The sequence below is a fragment of the Triplophysa dalaica genome, chromosome 15 (genome assembly GCF_015846415.1).
Source record: "Triplophysa dalaica isolate WHDGS20190420 chromosome 15, ASM1584641v1, whole genome shotgun sequence".
Classification (NCBI taxonomy): Eukaryota; Metazoa; Chordata; class Actinopteri; order Cypriniformes; family Nemacheilidae; genus Triplophysa; species Triplophysa dalaica.
In genome coordinates this window covers 10,398,670-10,411,755 of record NC_079556.1, presented here as the reverse complement: position 1 = coordinate 10,411,755, position 13,086 = coordinate 10,398,670, and the positions used below count along the sequence as shown (strand labels likewise).

Genomic DNA, 13,086 nt, shown 5'->3' with positions numbered 1-13,086 from the left:
TTTTGTAATTAACCTACAGTATGATATGGGTTAAAAATAAATGTTCATTTTAAATATAAATGTAAATATTGAAAACAGTCCCAAAGACCCAACACAAGGGTTAGATCCATATTTCTCAAACTCTTAGCTCAGGAGACAACAGATATATATATATATATAAATATATATAGTATTACATGTCTATCAACATTATATTGAGCATTCCTATTGAAAAAACTGATAATAGATTTGATTGTTAAGACGGTTTCTTTGGAGGCATGCGTTGGCCCAAAGTTAACTTCCGGTCGTTGTTTGGTTATAATATAAAAATGTATTTTATATCAATGTTGTATTATTATTAATTATTATGAATATTCCATTCTATATTAATTGTGTTTAAATAAATTAAAACTACCCAAAAATTGTTGATTCTTTGCGCCCGAGGTTAAATTTGGGCCATGTAACACTTGCTTATCTAAATCCATCTATATGTATCAAATATATCATTAATAATATATAGTATTACTAGTATGTTCTCTTTTTATCATAGCAGTAAAAATAGCAGATTCTGTTCGCTCCCTCCAGCCCAAACACTCATAGGAGTTGTGCTGCAGCCCATAAAAACCTTCCGCCTGGCTGATCCTGTTGTCTATTGGTTTCCAGCGCTACCAGTCCAGTAACACCTTCCCATGTCCCAGACAAGACAATAACTACTGAAGACAAGCCACTCCATATAAAGCAGCTGGAAGGCCAACAAAAATGGCTATTAAACATTAGCCCGAGGAGATGGACAACAGCCTAACAACCCAAACTGAAAACAATGTAATGTTCTTTAATTAACACACTGAAGAGCAATCAGCAAACTGCATACATATAGAGGAAAACAGCTCTTAATGACCAATTCCAGCACATCAATATAGAAAATACAGTCCGGCTGGGATATACCTGCTGATGCAACTACACTAAATACAGCCATAATGAGACACACCAGGCATTCCGTGCAAAACTTCCTCACAGACTACTCAGCTATTGTGTGGACCTGTGTGAAAACGCCGGACAGACAGAAAAAATAGTGCACTACTATAGACAGGCAGGGAAAAGGAAGAAAGTACTCAAACTATATAATGAGGTTCAGGCTTACTGTGTGTTCACACCAAAAGCGAGAAGAGTGTTAGCATGAGTGATTTAAGGTAATGCAAAGACGCGATAGGACAACAAAACTTCTTCCAATGTCCAGGGCCGTCCTACACCTGGCTCACTTGGTGCGAAATAAATGTGTATGAGTACATTCAAGTAATTTATAAGACTGGAAGATAGGGTAGTTGAGTGAATAAAAGTGCCTAGCTTCAAACCATGACCGAATATACAGTTTATATAATAAAACATTGAAAATTAAAGAAAAGGAATAGTTCACCCAAAAATGAAATTTCTCAACAGAAAAGAGATAACCAGTGAGATAACCAGTGAGGTATCATGTTTGAATTTAGCACTCACTCATCTGTTTGCTTACATTTTAAAGTGATAGTTCGCCCAAAAATGAACTCTTTCAAACCTGCTTGAGTTATTTTCTTCTGCAGAACACAACAGAAGAAAATTTTAAGAATGTTGGTGGATGTACAATGACTACTACTATATAAATAAAACCAATGCAGGTCAATGAGAACCACCATAGTTCGATTGCAAACAATCTTCAAAATATCTTCTATTGTGTTCTGCAGAAGAAAGAAAATCTGAAGTGAGTAAATGATGACAGAATTTACATTTTAAGATTCACTAGTTTGCTAAGTAAATTGAGTAAGCTTTAATATGAAATTACTTGTTTGTTCATTTACAGAACGGAAGTCATTTCAGATTACATCTGGAATGGCATGAGGGTAAGTAATTAGACATCTCTATTTTTGGTGAACTATTCCTTTAGAATTCACATGCTTATAAAATCAGAACTCGCATGTGTCCCCCCAGTCTACTTAAGCATGATAAAAATCATTCAGTATTTGTAGTCAGATGAGTTCTATTAGCAGAATCATAAAACCCAAGTTTATTGCCCGCTCTTCTCTGATTACAGAGCCTCTACATATGCAAATAAATATTCGCTGCAATCACTCCAATATTCATGTATTCATAATGGAGATAAAAGCTATCACCTTTAATCAAAGCAGCACACTGAAAAGGAGCCCTTTATAGTGTGCAAAAACATAGATGATTAGAAAGAACCCAAAAATGTGTCCCCTAGCAACAGTAGAGTAAAGAGAAGGTACTTCAGTGAGTAAGCGTGTCACGTGAGGTCTGAAACACCTGCACAACAAGACTTATCATTCGTCCTGCGGTTCATACAATGGACCCACTCATCCATATCAGCTGTCTTAACAAAGATGCAGAAAAAACTACCAGTATGTATAACTAAATCAGCAAGCACAATTCCTATTAATACAACAAGTAATTATGATAACACTGTTCAATAAGTTTGTATTTGTTAACATTACTCATTGCATGAGAGAAAATGAACCAACATTGAACAATACTTCATGTATTTTTTTTTTAAGTCATAACTGTTAACATTAGTTAATGCACAATGACATGCATTAACCAAGTTAATGTAGACAAACTATATTGCTCAATGTAACTATTTGTGGAATATTGTCAGAGTCTATATTTGCGTGATTACAAAGTGGTAAACTGTATTTACAGAAAAATACATGATATTGTGCACAACACAACATTGTTTTATATAATTCACTTTAATTCTAAACTACACACAGCAATACAATCACTGATACTGAAGAGATGGCTCCAAAATAAACAGAGCCACAACACATCCAAGTGAACCCTGCAGGAGCCTAGTTCTCTTTCTTTGGTTATAACATACAGTATCTCAAAGAAGTAAGAACAAAGTCATTAATGTCTTCACCGCTGGCAACAAAAGGGAGTACACCCCTAAGTGAAAATGTCCAAATTGGGCCCAAAGTGTCAATATTTTGTGTGGCCACCATGACACTCCCACCACCATGCTTGACTGTAGGCAAGACACAGTACTCCTTTCCTGGTTGCCGCCACACTTGCTTGACACCATCTGAACCAAATAAGTTTATCTTGGTCTCATCAGACCACAGGACATTGTTCCAGTAATCCATGTCCTTAGTCTGCTTGTCTTCAGCAAACTGTTGGCAGGCATTTTTGTGCATCATCTTTAGAAAACGCACAACTATTTCCCAAAGACAACCTCTGGATATGACACTGAGCACAATTTCTTTGGTCGACCATGGCGAGGCCAGCTCTGAGTGGAACCTGTCCTGTTAAACCACTGTATGGTCTTGTCCACAGTGCTGCAGCTCAGTTTTAGGGCCTTTGCCATCTTTAGGTAGAGCAAGAATTCATTTTTTTTCAGATCCTCAGAGAGTTATTTGCAATGAGGTCCCATGTTGAACTTTAAATGAACAGTATGAGAGAGTCATAACACCAAATTTAACACACCCCTTGTAACGCTAAAGAATCACATGACACCGGTGAGGGAAAATGGCTACTTGAGCCCAATTTGAACAATTCCCCTTAAGGGGTGTACTCACTTTTGTTGCCAGCGGTTTAGACATTAATGGCTGTGTGTTGAGAATTTCGTGGGGACAGCAAATTTACAAGGTTATACAAACTTTACACTTTAGCAAAGTTTAATTTCTTCAATGTTGTCACCTGAAATGATATAATAAAATACTTCTGTGAGAGACTGTATAACAAAAGCCATTGCTTTGACTCTTGCATGACCCGGCCCGCTGTTACTAGGGTAGCTGTGTGTGAATTTAGCGCTAAAATTCATCAAGTGCCCGTCTGCATTAAATCTTGTGTCTCTATGCCTGAGTAGGCCATGTGAAGAGGGTCCAATGATTTTCAAGTGTGCTTTTCAGTTTTTATTGGAAAGGAAATATGTGCACCGACTTAAAGTCCAATTGTTAATCATTTTAAAAGCTGGCGTGTTTTTTCATCCAAGCCGGTTTGTGTGACATCACATGACTGTTACATGTGCTGCAACAAGGTCAGAGTCACCTTAGCCACTGCAGAGCCACAGGTCCACCCCTAGCTGTAAACCAGTGGCCCAGAAAAACCCTCGTGTCAGCACAAACACAATAAATATATACAGCCACCACAAAAATAAGAGACGTAAGAGACCGGATTTTCATTTAACCAGCATTTCTAGATGTATTTTGGCAAATCCAGTTCTGTGTTGAATTTCAACAAAATCAAACCTCTGGAGTAACAAAAAGTCAGCCAACAGCAATTTCAAAGACTGCATGACAATACACATGAAATTATAACCTTACCTAAACACATACCTATAAATATTAAATTCAGAAAAACTGAACAAATTTTGAAATAGTCTCTTCAATGACACAACAAAAAGTTATTTTTTTGCCTTCTTAAATTGACAATACATCAGATTTATATGTGAATACAAATCGTTATATATTTTTAATATCACTACAAAACAGTAAAGCAGAATAAGCATTCACATTTTTAATACGGAGCATTGGAAGTCTCACCCCGAGACAGCACTGATAAATAATAAAGGAGCTAGCCATTACTCTGTCTGCTCAGACATATGTGGCATATTGATTTGTAATACGTCTGCCCCGGCACAGGCTACAAAGTGTGCCAATATCTGTGTCAGAAAACTGGGCCAGTTGAACACAATGAGAAATGTGATCCCCTACAGCATCAGCAGATACTACCCTGATCACATTGGGATTTGTGGTGGTATTTTTACTTTCTGGCATTAAAAAAAATGATTGTCTCTCTTGTATGTAATGATTGTACATTTGTATTTAATGTATCTTTTGCATTAGTCTATCAAGACAAGGTGTTGTGGTTAAAAATTTATGTAATAAAAATCTAATATTCACGTCGAGATTCTGAACGTAAATTATTTAAATGGTATGCATGCTTAAATGAATGTTAATGTCCATATGTTGACCTATTAATTCATTTTGTTAATCCTGGTTAATGGAATTCAAATGAAGAGTTGTAGCGTGTACAGATGTGAGAGACAAGAGTTATTGGACTTATTCCCAGTCAGCCGGCCTACTGACCGACATATGACCTAAGATATTTTACATTCAAAGAATGTTACGGAAAATGTCCTACAACTGAGTGGAAACATAGTAATTTATATTTGCTTCATAAATGTCTTTGTTCTGTTATAAATATAACAAAATAAGGAATTTTGAAAAATCTAGGAAAGCAAACAGTTCTTGGACATTTTGACTACCATTGTCATTTTTCTTCCATGATATTCACTCGTGGAAAATAACTGTTTGGTTACAAGCATTCTACCAAATATCTTTCTCTGTGTTCACCAGAACAAAGAAATTTGAGGGTGAGTAAATGGTGAATTTGTATCTGTTAGTTTATCTGATATTTTATAAATATGTTAATATAATAGATTCTGAAGAAGTATTCATGTGTTACAGAACAAAATGTCTCTTGCTTACAAGCTCAGTGCTCACAGACTGAAACAGGACAAACAACATTCATTCTAAAAGAATATGAATGCTACTGTAAAAGGATCTGGAATGTAAAAATGGTGCCATCTTGTGGCAATGTGCAATAATTTAGCCTCTAATAAACTGAGATTGTGGGGATTCTCATGGGGATTTGAACATTATATAAACATTATACCTCTATGAAGTATTGGTCATGCACCTGCTTAAGTGATACTCTCAGATAAGATGCTTTCCTGTAGCACAGAGGTAAGAGCATTGCGTTAACAACGCAAGGTTGTGGGTTCGATCCCAGGGGATTGCAAATACCTATGTATAAATGTATCGGATAACGCAATATAAGTCGCTTTCGATAAAGCGTCTGCCAGATGCATAAATGTAAATGTAAATGTGTGTAATGGAGATTTCCCTGAGCATCTGTGTGAGGCACAAAGCCTATTTGAAAGTAATTAATTTAATTACACGGCATTAGAGGTGTTTACCACACCATATGGACTGTCGGCCTTCTCTGAGTTAACAGAATGCTTACACTTCTGAAGAGCAACTAAATCACACGTCCTCTTAAAAAAAATCCAATTGCAATCTTTCATATATTAAAGGTACAGTTTGTAAGAATTTTGCAGTAAAATATAGAAAAACCCGCTAGGCCAATGTTATATATTTTTTTCGGCTGAGTACTTGCAATATATTAAATGTTTCCTACTGCTTTTAAATCCTGAGAAAATCGCCATTCTAACTAGTTGACCGGGGCCGTTTAGTCACCTGTCAATGGCGTCATATCTGCGTTACCCTTTGTTACTGCCTTTACTGACGTAGCAACCGCGGGACACTGTAGTATACAAATGCGGAAGTAGTTTGTACCGTCGCTCCGTCTAGTATTATAGCAAATGATGTGGGTACGTTCAAAATAACTTTTACTATGATTGAAACTTAAAACTGCACAGTGTTCACACCATCGAATTGGACAATTACTGTATCATCTATGACTACTAATTTAGTTTTAAACCTTACATTACTCGGGGATTTCTCGTTCCCATCTGATGTATCTGTGGTACCATCAGCGGTGGAGTTAAGGACAACATATCCCATCATTCCACACTTCTACATAGCGTCATCAAGCTACACAATTGTTGTTGTTTTGATCGTGCGCCCTCTAGCAGCAATTTCTACAAACGGTACCTTTAAATAAACTGTTGGTCACATTTGTTTTTTGAGAGACATCTGTCTGCACATCTTATGTAGCGAGTCAAGAAAGCAGCTTGTCACAACCCAAAGAAATATGCCATGTCGTCTGCCAAGAACCTGAGATTTAATCAACATTACAAACTCTTCATCTCTAAATGCAGAATTCAATTTAAACTCTATTCGAATGCCTGTTTATATAAGTCTGTACTAAGACATGATGATATTAAGATCAGTGATGGACAAGCATTACAACTCAACATGTTCACCTTTTTAGTTTAGATAAGCCTTAAAAGTAGCATTTGCTCTGCTGGCCTTAATCTGAGCAAACTAGCCCATGATGCCTCTCCTCTGGAAAATTAAACTTGTTTATGTTAAGATACTATGACAGCAGAAGTACAAATTGTATTTATATAACATTTAATTACAGTCAGAGGGTGCTGATAAAATTAAAAAGGACTCCATTTATTACAATGCATATTTCTGGTCATATTTCCTCTGCACTGTAAAAAAATAATAAAATTAAATCAGATTTTAAACTAAAATTAAATCAAATAGCTTTCTATGTCAAATGAACTTCAATTATATTAAACTGACTAACAAAATGTAGTTGAAATTGGTTAAACTAGATTTTAAGTTAAACGAAATGCAACTAGGTTTAAAATAATTGAAGTACAAGTCACTTTTAAAGCTCAATCTTTGAACTGAAGATTTTAAATTGAAATCGGTTACATTTTTAAAGGGCTCACTTTAAAACTGTAGTGTTTAAAACAACACAATCTGTCCCTACCTGAACACATATCTGTGTCTAGGACCATATATTTTGTTAACTCTACATAGTGTTGGCCCATTTATTTATTGAAAAAAACACAATGTGTTAAAATTCCATAACACAAAGAAATGTTATTGAATTGAGAATGTGAGGATATTTGCAAACAGACAAATACCTATATTGTTTTAGCAAACACACATTTGGTCTGCATTCTGCAGAGTACCGCCAACTTTTTATTAACCAATCGAATCTTGCTAAACTCCCGTCTCCTTAAAGATGTCTTTACTTTGTTCATAGAGCAGATTTAACTGCCTTTGGTTCTTTTGTGAAGTAACATTTGCTATTATTGAGTATGGCAGTACTAGTCATGTCAAGGCCTGTCTCATGCTGAACTTCAAATACTGCGCAACATGTTAAGCTGTTCTTTAATCATCTCTTTTCAAACACTTGTTTTCATTTGATCCAAAAACCTGTTGAAACTCATCAGTTTTAAGGGTCTAACCGTTCTGGTTAAACACCTGTTAATACCATCGCCTATTCTTTGGTCAATAATAAAGCATAAGAAATATTTTTTCTACTTAAGCAAGTTAATCTTCACAAATAGTCTATAAGAGAAAAGTAGTTTTGCTACCTTTCCTGTCTTCTACTGAAGACGCGAAGGTACAATTGGGCTGTCCCTGTTGCGAGACGACCTTACGTGGTGGACCTGCCCAGGGTTTAGGAGCCCATAGGGCATCCTGCTGCTGGTGGATTTTGGAGGTGAGGAGTCTGCGACGGAGACTGCCTTCTGTCTTGGGCTTGAGGTTGCTTAACTTGCGAGTGTAAAGAGGAAGAAGTTCATCTTCATCCTCATAGTAAGTCCTATTCCAGCATTTGGCAGCTGGTTCGGTGGAGAGGCAGTCTACGTATGCAATCATTCTGTCCGTGTTTGAGTCATCCAACCACAAAATCCCACATCCACCTTTTATCTCCACAGGGTAAAAGATCTAAGCTTCAAGGTTCAGAGACACCTCCATAAACAATAAATCTCCAGAAGAATGTCATTAATCAAGCCTTCTTCAGATGTTCAATGTTCTGCAGGAGGAAATCTGGGTTCTCAAACAAAAACAAAGTAAAGCACTTGATTCAAGGTTAAGCGCAGGAATCCATGTTAGTCAAGGAAAAAAACACAAGGCCAAGTCATACGAACTAATGTGTTGCTGTCTTCTCGATAACTAACTAAAGCTTTAGACTCAGAGAATACTTTCCTACCCAAGTTTACTTGGGTTGCCTAATCTGTAAACCAGGATTATCCCTTCACATGTGTGTTGTGAGGGAGGCAGATGGTCACCTGATGGGAGAAGGTGAATAATACTGTTGAACTGTGTTTTCTTTTTTTCAGACCAGAGTATTTTTTTATTATTTGTAATGGCTAGGCACAAAGCATTTTTTCCGCTTGCCAAGATTTGAAATATCTTCAACACTGCATTCGTCAAATACTCAGCTGTCCAATCACAATGCAGGAGGGGCGGGATAAATACCACACCAACCAACCAGCACATCCTGCTTTTACGTCTGTCTGTGTACAGCGATTAAAACTGATGCAGAAGTTAATATTTGAGTATTCAGCTGAAAAAAAACTATGAAAGGGTCTACTATCATTTGTTGGTCAAAACAATGTCAAGAGAAAAGAAATGGAAGGTTTATCAATAGTTTAATATGGGCAAGTTATGCATATGACATTTTTAGTCAAAACTTGAAGTATAAATTCTCATAGAATGTATTTATTACTAAAATATAAAATCATCTGTTTATGTTTTACTAGATGTAATGATAAAGTCCATGACATCAATAAAAATATCAGTCTACTCTCAAGTTTTCTAATTTTAAAATGAAATGGTTATTTTATGTTCATTTTCATGATCCTATTTATGAGTCATATATGAACTGTTATGGGTGTAACAATTCACTTACCTGACAATGGAAAATTATGCTTTAAAAAGGTTAAAAGAGATAGTTTACCCAAAAAAACTTTTTGCAACATTCTTCAAAAATATCTTCTTTTGTGTTCTGCAGAAGAAAGAAAGTCAACTAGGTTTAAAATGACAAGAGGGTGAGTAAATAATGTCAGAATGTTTTTTAATTTTTGTTTAAAGTTGCATGGAATTACACTTATCCAACATTTAGTTTAAGTGTGATCAAGCCACCAAAATACATTTTAGGGCCACTGCACGTTCTCAAAAAAAAAGACATTCTGATTGACTACAGCAGCTGGTTGGGAAGTATCACAAGTGAAATATGTGAGAACTAAAGAGGGAGAAATAAACACAGAATGACATAGATAGTTATCCAGAAAGAGTATTGTATTCAGGTACCTCCAACAAATGGAACTAAGTCCAGATAATGTAGTGGCAGAGTCCAAGGACAACTGGCAGAGGTGGCATATATCTCGTGAAGAATACGTTCATCCCAAACAGAACAACCATACACACCAATATTGCATTACTGCGCTTTATCAATGCAAAAAGACAAGCTGGATATAATATAATCGTCCATTTCATCGTGATCAGATCTGATAAACCTCCATCTGGGGTCTAATCCAAACCCTTGAGCTCAATTCTTTGGGTGACTGCCAAAGGCGAGAACTGGACCAGATGAGAATTCCAGCAACCCTCGCCCCGTGCTGCCAAAAAGTTTAAACGTACACAGCTTTTAACACCGAAAAAATGCTATCGCATCATAACATAAATCTAAGCTTATCGTTGAACATGCATGGCTGAGAAATTTGGATAAATACCTTTCCTATACCGTGTTAACCTAGATGAATAACATTCATGTGACGTGGCCACTCTAAGGGCGGGCAGAAGCAGAAAACCATCAGCACGGTTTTCTCGTTCTCTTTTGTCCCAAGTAGTTAAACCTCAGAGAAACGTTTTGAGAGGAGTGTCCATGTGGTCATTGCACACTGGTGTGCAGAACATCTGGATTCACTCATATAAAGAACGTTGCAGTTCTGAGAAGATGCACTGTAAAATTGTTTAGCAATTCTGGGGTTTTACAAGCACTGTGACAAAAGAAACATGATGCAGCAGGTTTAATAATTTTGTTTGAATAAGAAAGAGAGAAAGTAAAATAACATTTTCAACCTGCAGAAAAAACTCAGCTTGGTTCCTAAACGAATCACACAAACCAGTGGCTCTGAACAGACATTGTGTTCCTCCGCTATGTTCCAGTCTGGACCAGCAGAGCCCCTGTTGCTTGCTCGTCTGATTGAACTGGGTGCAGTGGGGCAGGCGAACCACATGCTTTTAAGGTCTCAACAAAGGTTGCTATGGAGTTCCTGTAATTCAGTCAGAAGCACCTGCTGAACCAGACAGAGAGCTCAGATCCGTGTGCACAGCTCCATTGTTGTCTCCATTTGGCTCATTTCTGTGCTTTTGTTGCTCTTGACTTAGTGGACGTGACCTCGGACTTAACTGTTGGGTGGGATATTGCCTGTCATTTCATATCTTATTATTATACGTTTTTAAAAAGTTGAAATAGAACCTATATCTTCACTGTAGCACTTCTGTACTTTGACATTTGCCATCCAAACCAAAAAAACTAAAGAAATAAAAAAAAATTGGGGGGTTTTGAAGGTCCAGTAAGTAATTTTTTAAGGATCTATTTACAGAAATGCAATAGAATATACATAACTATGTCTTCAGAGGTGTATAGACCTTACATAATGAAGCGTTATATTGTTATTACCTTAGAATGAGCTATTTCTATCTACATACACCGCGGGTCCTCTTGTATGGAATTTGCCATGTTGTTTCTACAGTAGCCCTAAACGGACAAACTGCTCTATGGAGCATGTTTCGTAAATACGTTTTTTTCTTCGTAAAATAAGTGAAAATGTGATGACAACTTGGGTCGGTGACAGCCACTGTAGCTCTTCAAAAGGGAGGGGTGGAGTGAGTCTTTGGTGGCAATTCGCTGTAGATATCGCTAAATGTCCATAACACTGGACCTTTAAAATATAAAAAGAGAGATAACTTAATAAAATATTGCTCTGGGGTCACACAATGAAGTTCTCCATTGCATTTCATTTACAGGTAATTATTAACTTATGATGTTTCTCCTAAAATCTTTGTTGTACTACTAACACCTTTTTTAGAATTTTTCAAAAATCATGTTTTTTTTTATTGCACATTCCAAATAATATCAATCAAACTGCAGCGGGTTTGTTTTGATTTAAGCCATAATAGCTCAAAAAATACAGCTAACTTACACAATAATAAACATTTTTAAAAATTAAACAGAGTTATCTCATTTTGGAACCAAACATGTATTAAGAGAGATTTGGTCTGTAAAATGAATGTAGATTATATTGCATTTTAAATATTTTTTTGCTAACTTGTCAAGTCTGAGTTCAGTTTGTGACACTGCTTAGAATTCTTCTGGAATTCTATGCAGAATGAGACACAGGAATGCTTTGAAGAGCCAAGATATTATACAAAATTTGTGTTTTACTTAAGAAAGAAAGTCAAATACACCTAGGATGGCATGAGAGTGAGAAAATTCTGTTTTAAATATCTTTTTCCACTTGCTATGCTTTAAATCCCAATGTCTATACAAAATAAGGGACATACTTTATTAAACATATCTCATCTTTGATTTTCTTTCTTATGGGTCTGTACGGACATCTAAAAAACCTCCAGATTCAATATTTCATTGTTAAATTTCAATTATAATTTAATTATGTCGTTATTCTCAAAAATGTAAATTAGCCTACAAGTCCTTTTCAGTAAACCTCACTGAGCTATGTAACAAAACTATACATTTCAAATGTCCCACTGGCTAATATTGATGCATTGCAACACATGACAGCCGCAATCACTACTACATCATAAACATATTTCACACACCACTATAATTGTTTATATATAGCCCCTAACATGGCAATGCATTCAACCTAATGCCAACCGCACCCAACACAAGTCCAGTTCATCGCCCTTCTGCGTGTAATGCGACTCTTTCATCACAGCCAAAGCGTGGTCAGTGGTGCATCAACATCATTACTGTAATTTATTTAAGCAATAAATATCCTGATTTCAAACAGCAGCCGTACAGTGCAAACAAGCAGCTCATAAAACAAGTTTTACAGATGCTCTTAATCACAACTTCCTCCAGGGAAACTTCATTTTGTTGCGTCAGTGGGCTCCGTTTGGACTGCATGTTTCCAAATACTCCCATCTATCAATCTCCCTGGGTTTGTCCTTTATTCTTCTTTGTCTTGAAAAATGCATGAACACCCTGAGATCTTGTATTAACAATGCAACCTTTGAACAGATTCAAATTGCAATCATCTGTCATGAATAATGTTTCTATTTGGGCCAAGCCCAACAGCGCTTTTTACCAAAAGCTACAGGGATCAGAATCAGAATTCCACTAATGTGCTAGGGAGGGTCATCCCAGTTCACGCCTAGAAACTAAGACCCTCGCGTAAGACTACAGTATGTGCTCATGAGGGGGCCGTGGCTGGGCGGAAATATCTGGAATGACCATCGTGCTTCAGTCTACGAGACAATCCTGGCTAATATCCCGCCTCATAACTGTCACAGGAACTGCGCACGTCTCATGTGAAAAGAGAATGAGTCTCAAATCCAGGTGTTTTAACTATTAAACGTGTTTATTATGGAGGTG

At 36.6% G+C, this 13,086-nt stretch overlaps 1 protein-coding gene across 5 annotated transcripts in view; it reads right to left on the bottom strand.

Annotated features, from left to right (window-relative positions):
• Positions 1-13,086, bottom strand: part of nhsl1a (NHS-like 1a) — a 59,387-nt gene that overhangs the window by 15,611 nt on the left and 30,690 nt on the right. The window lies entirely within an intron of this gene.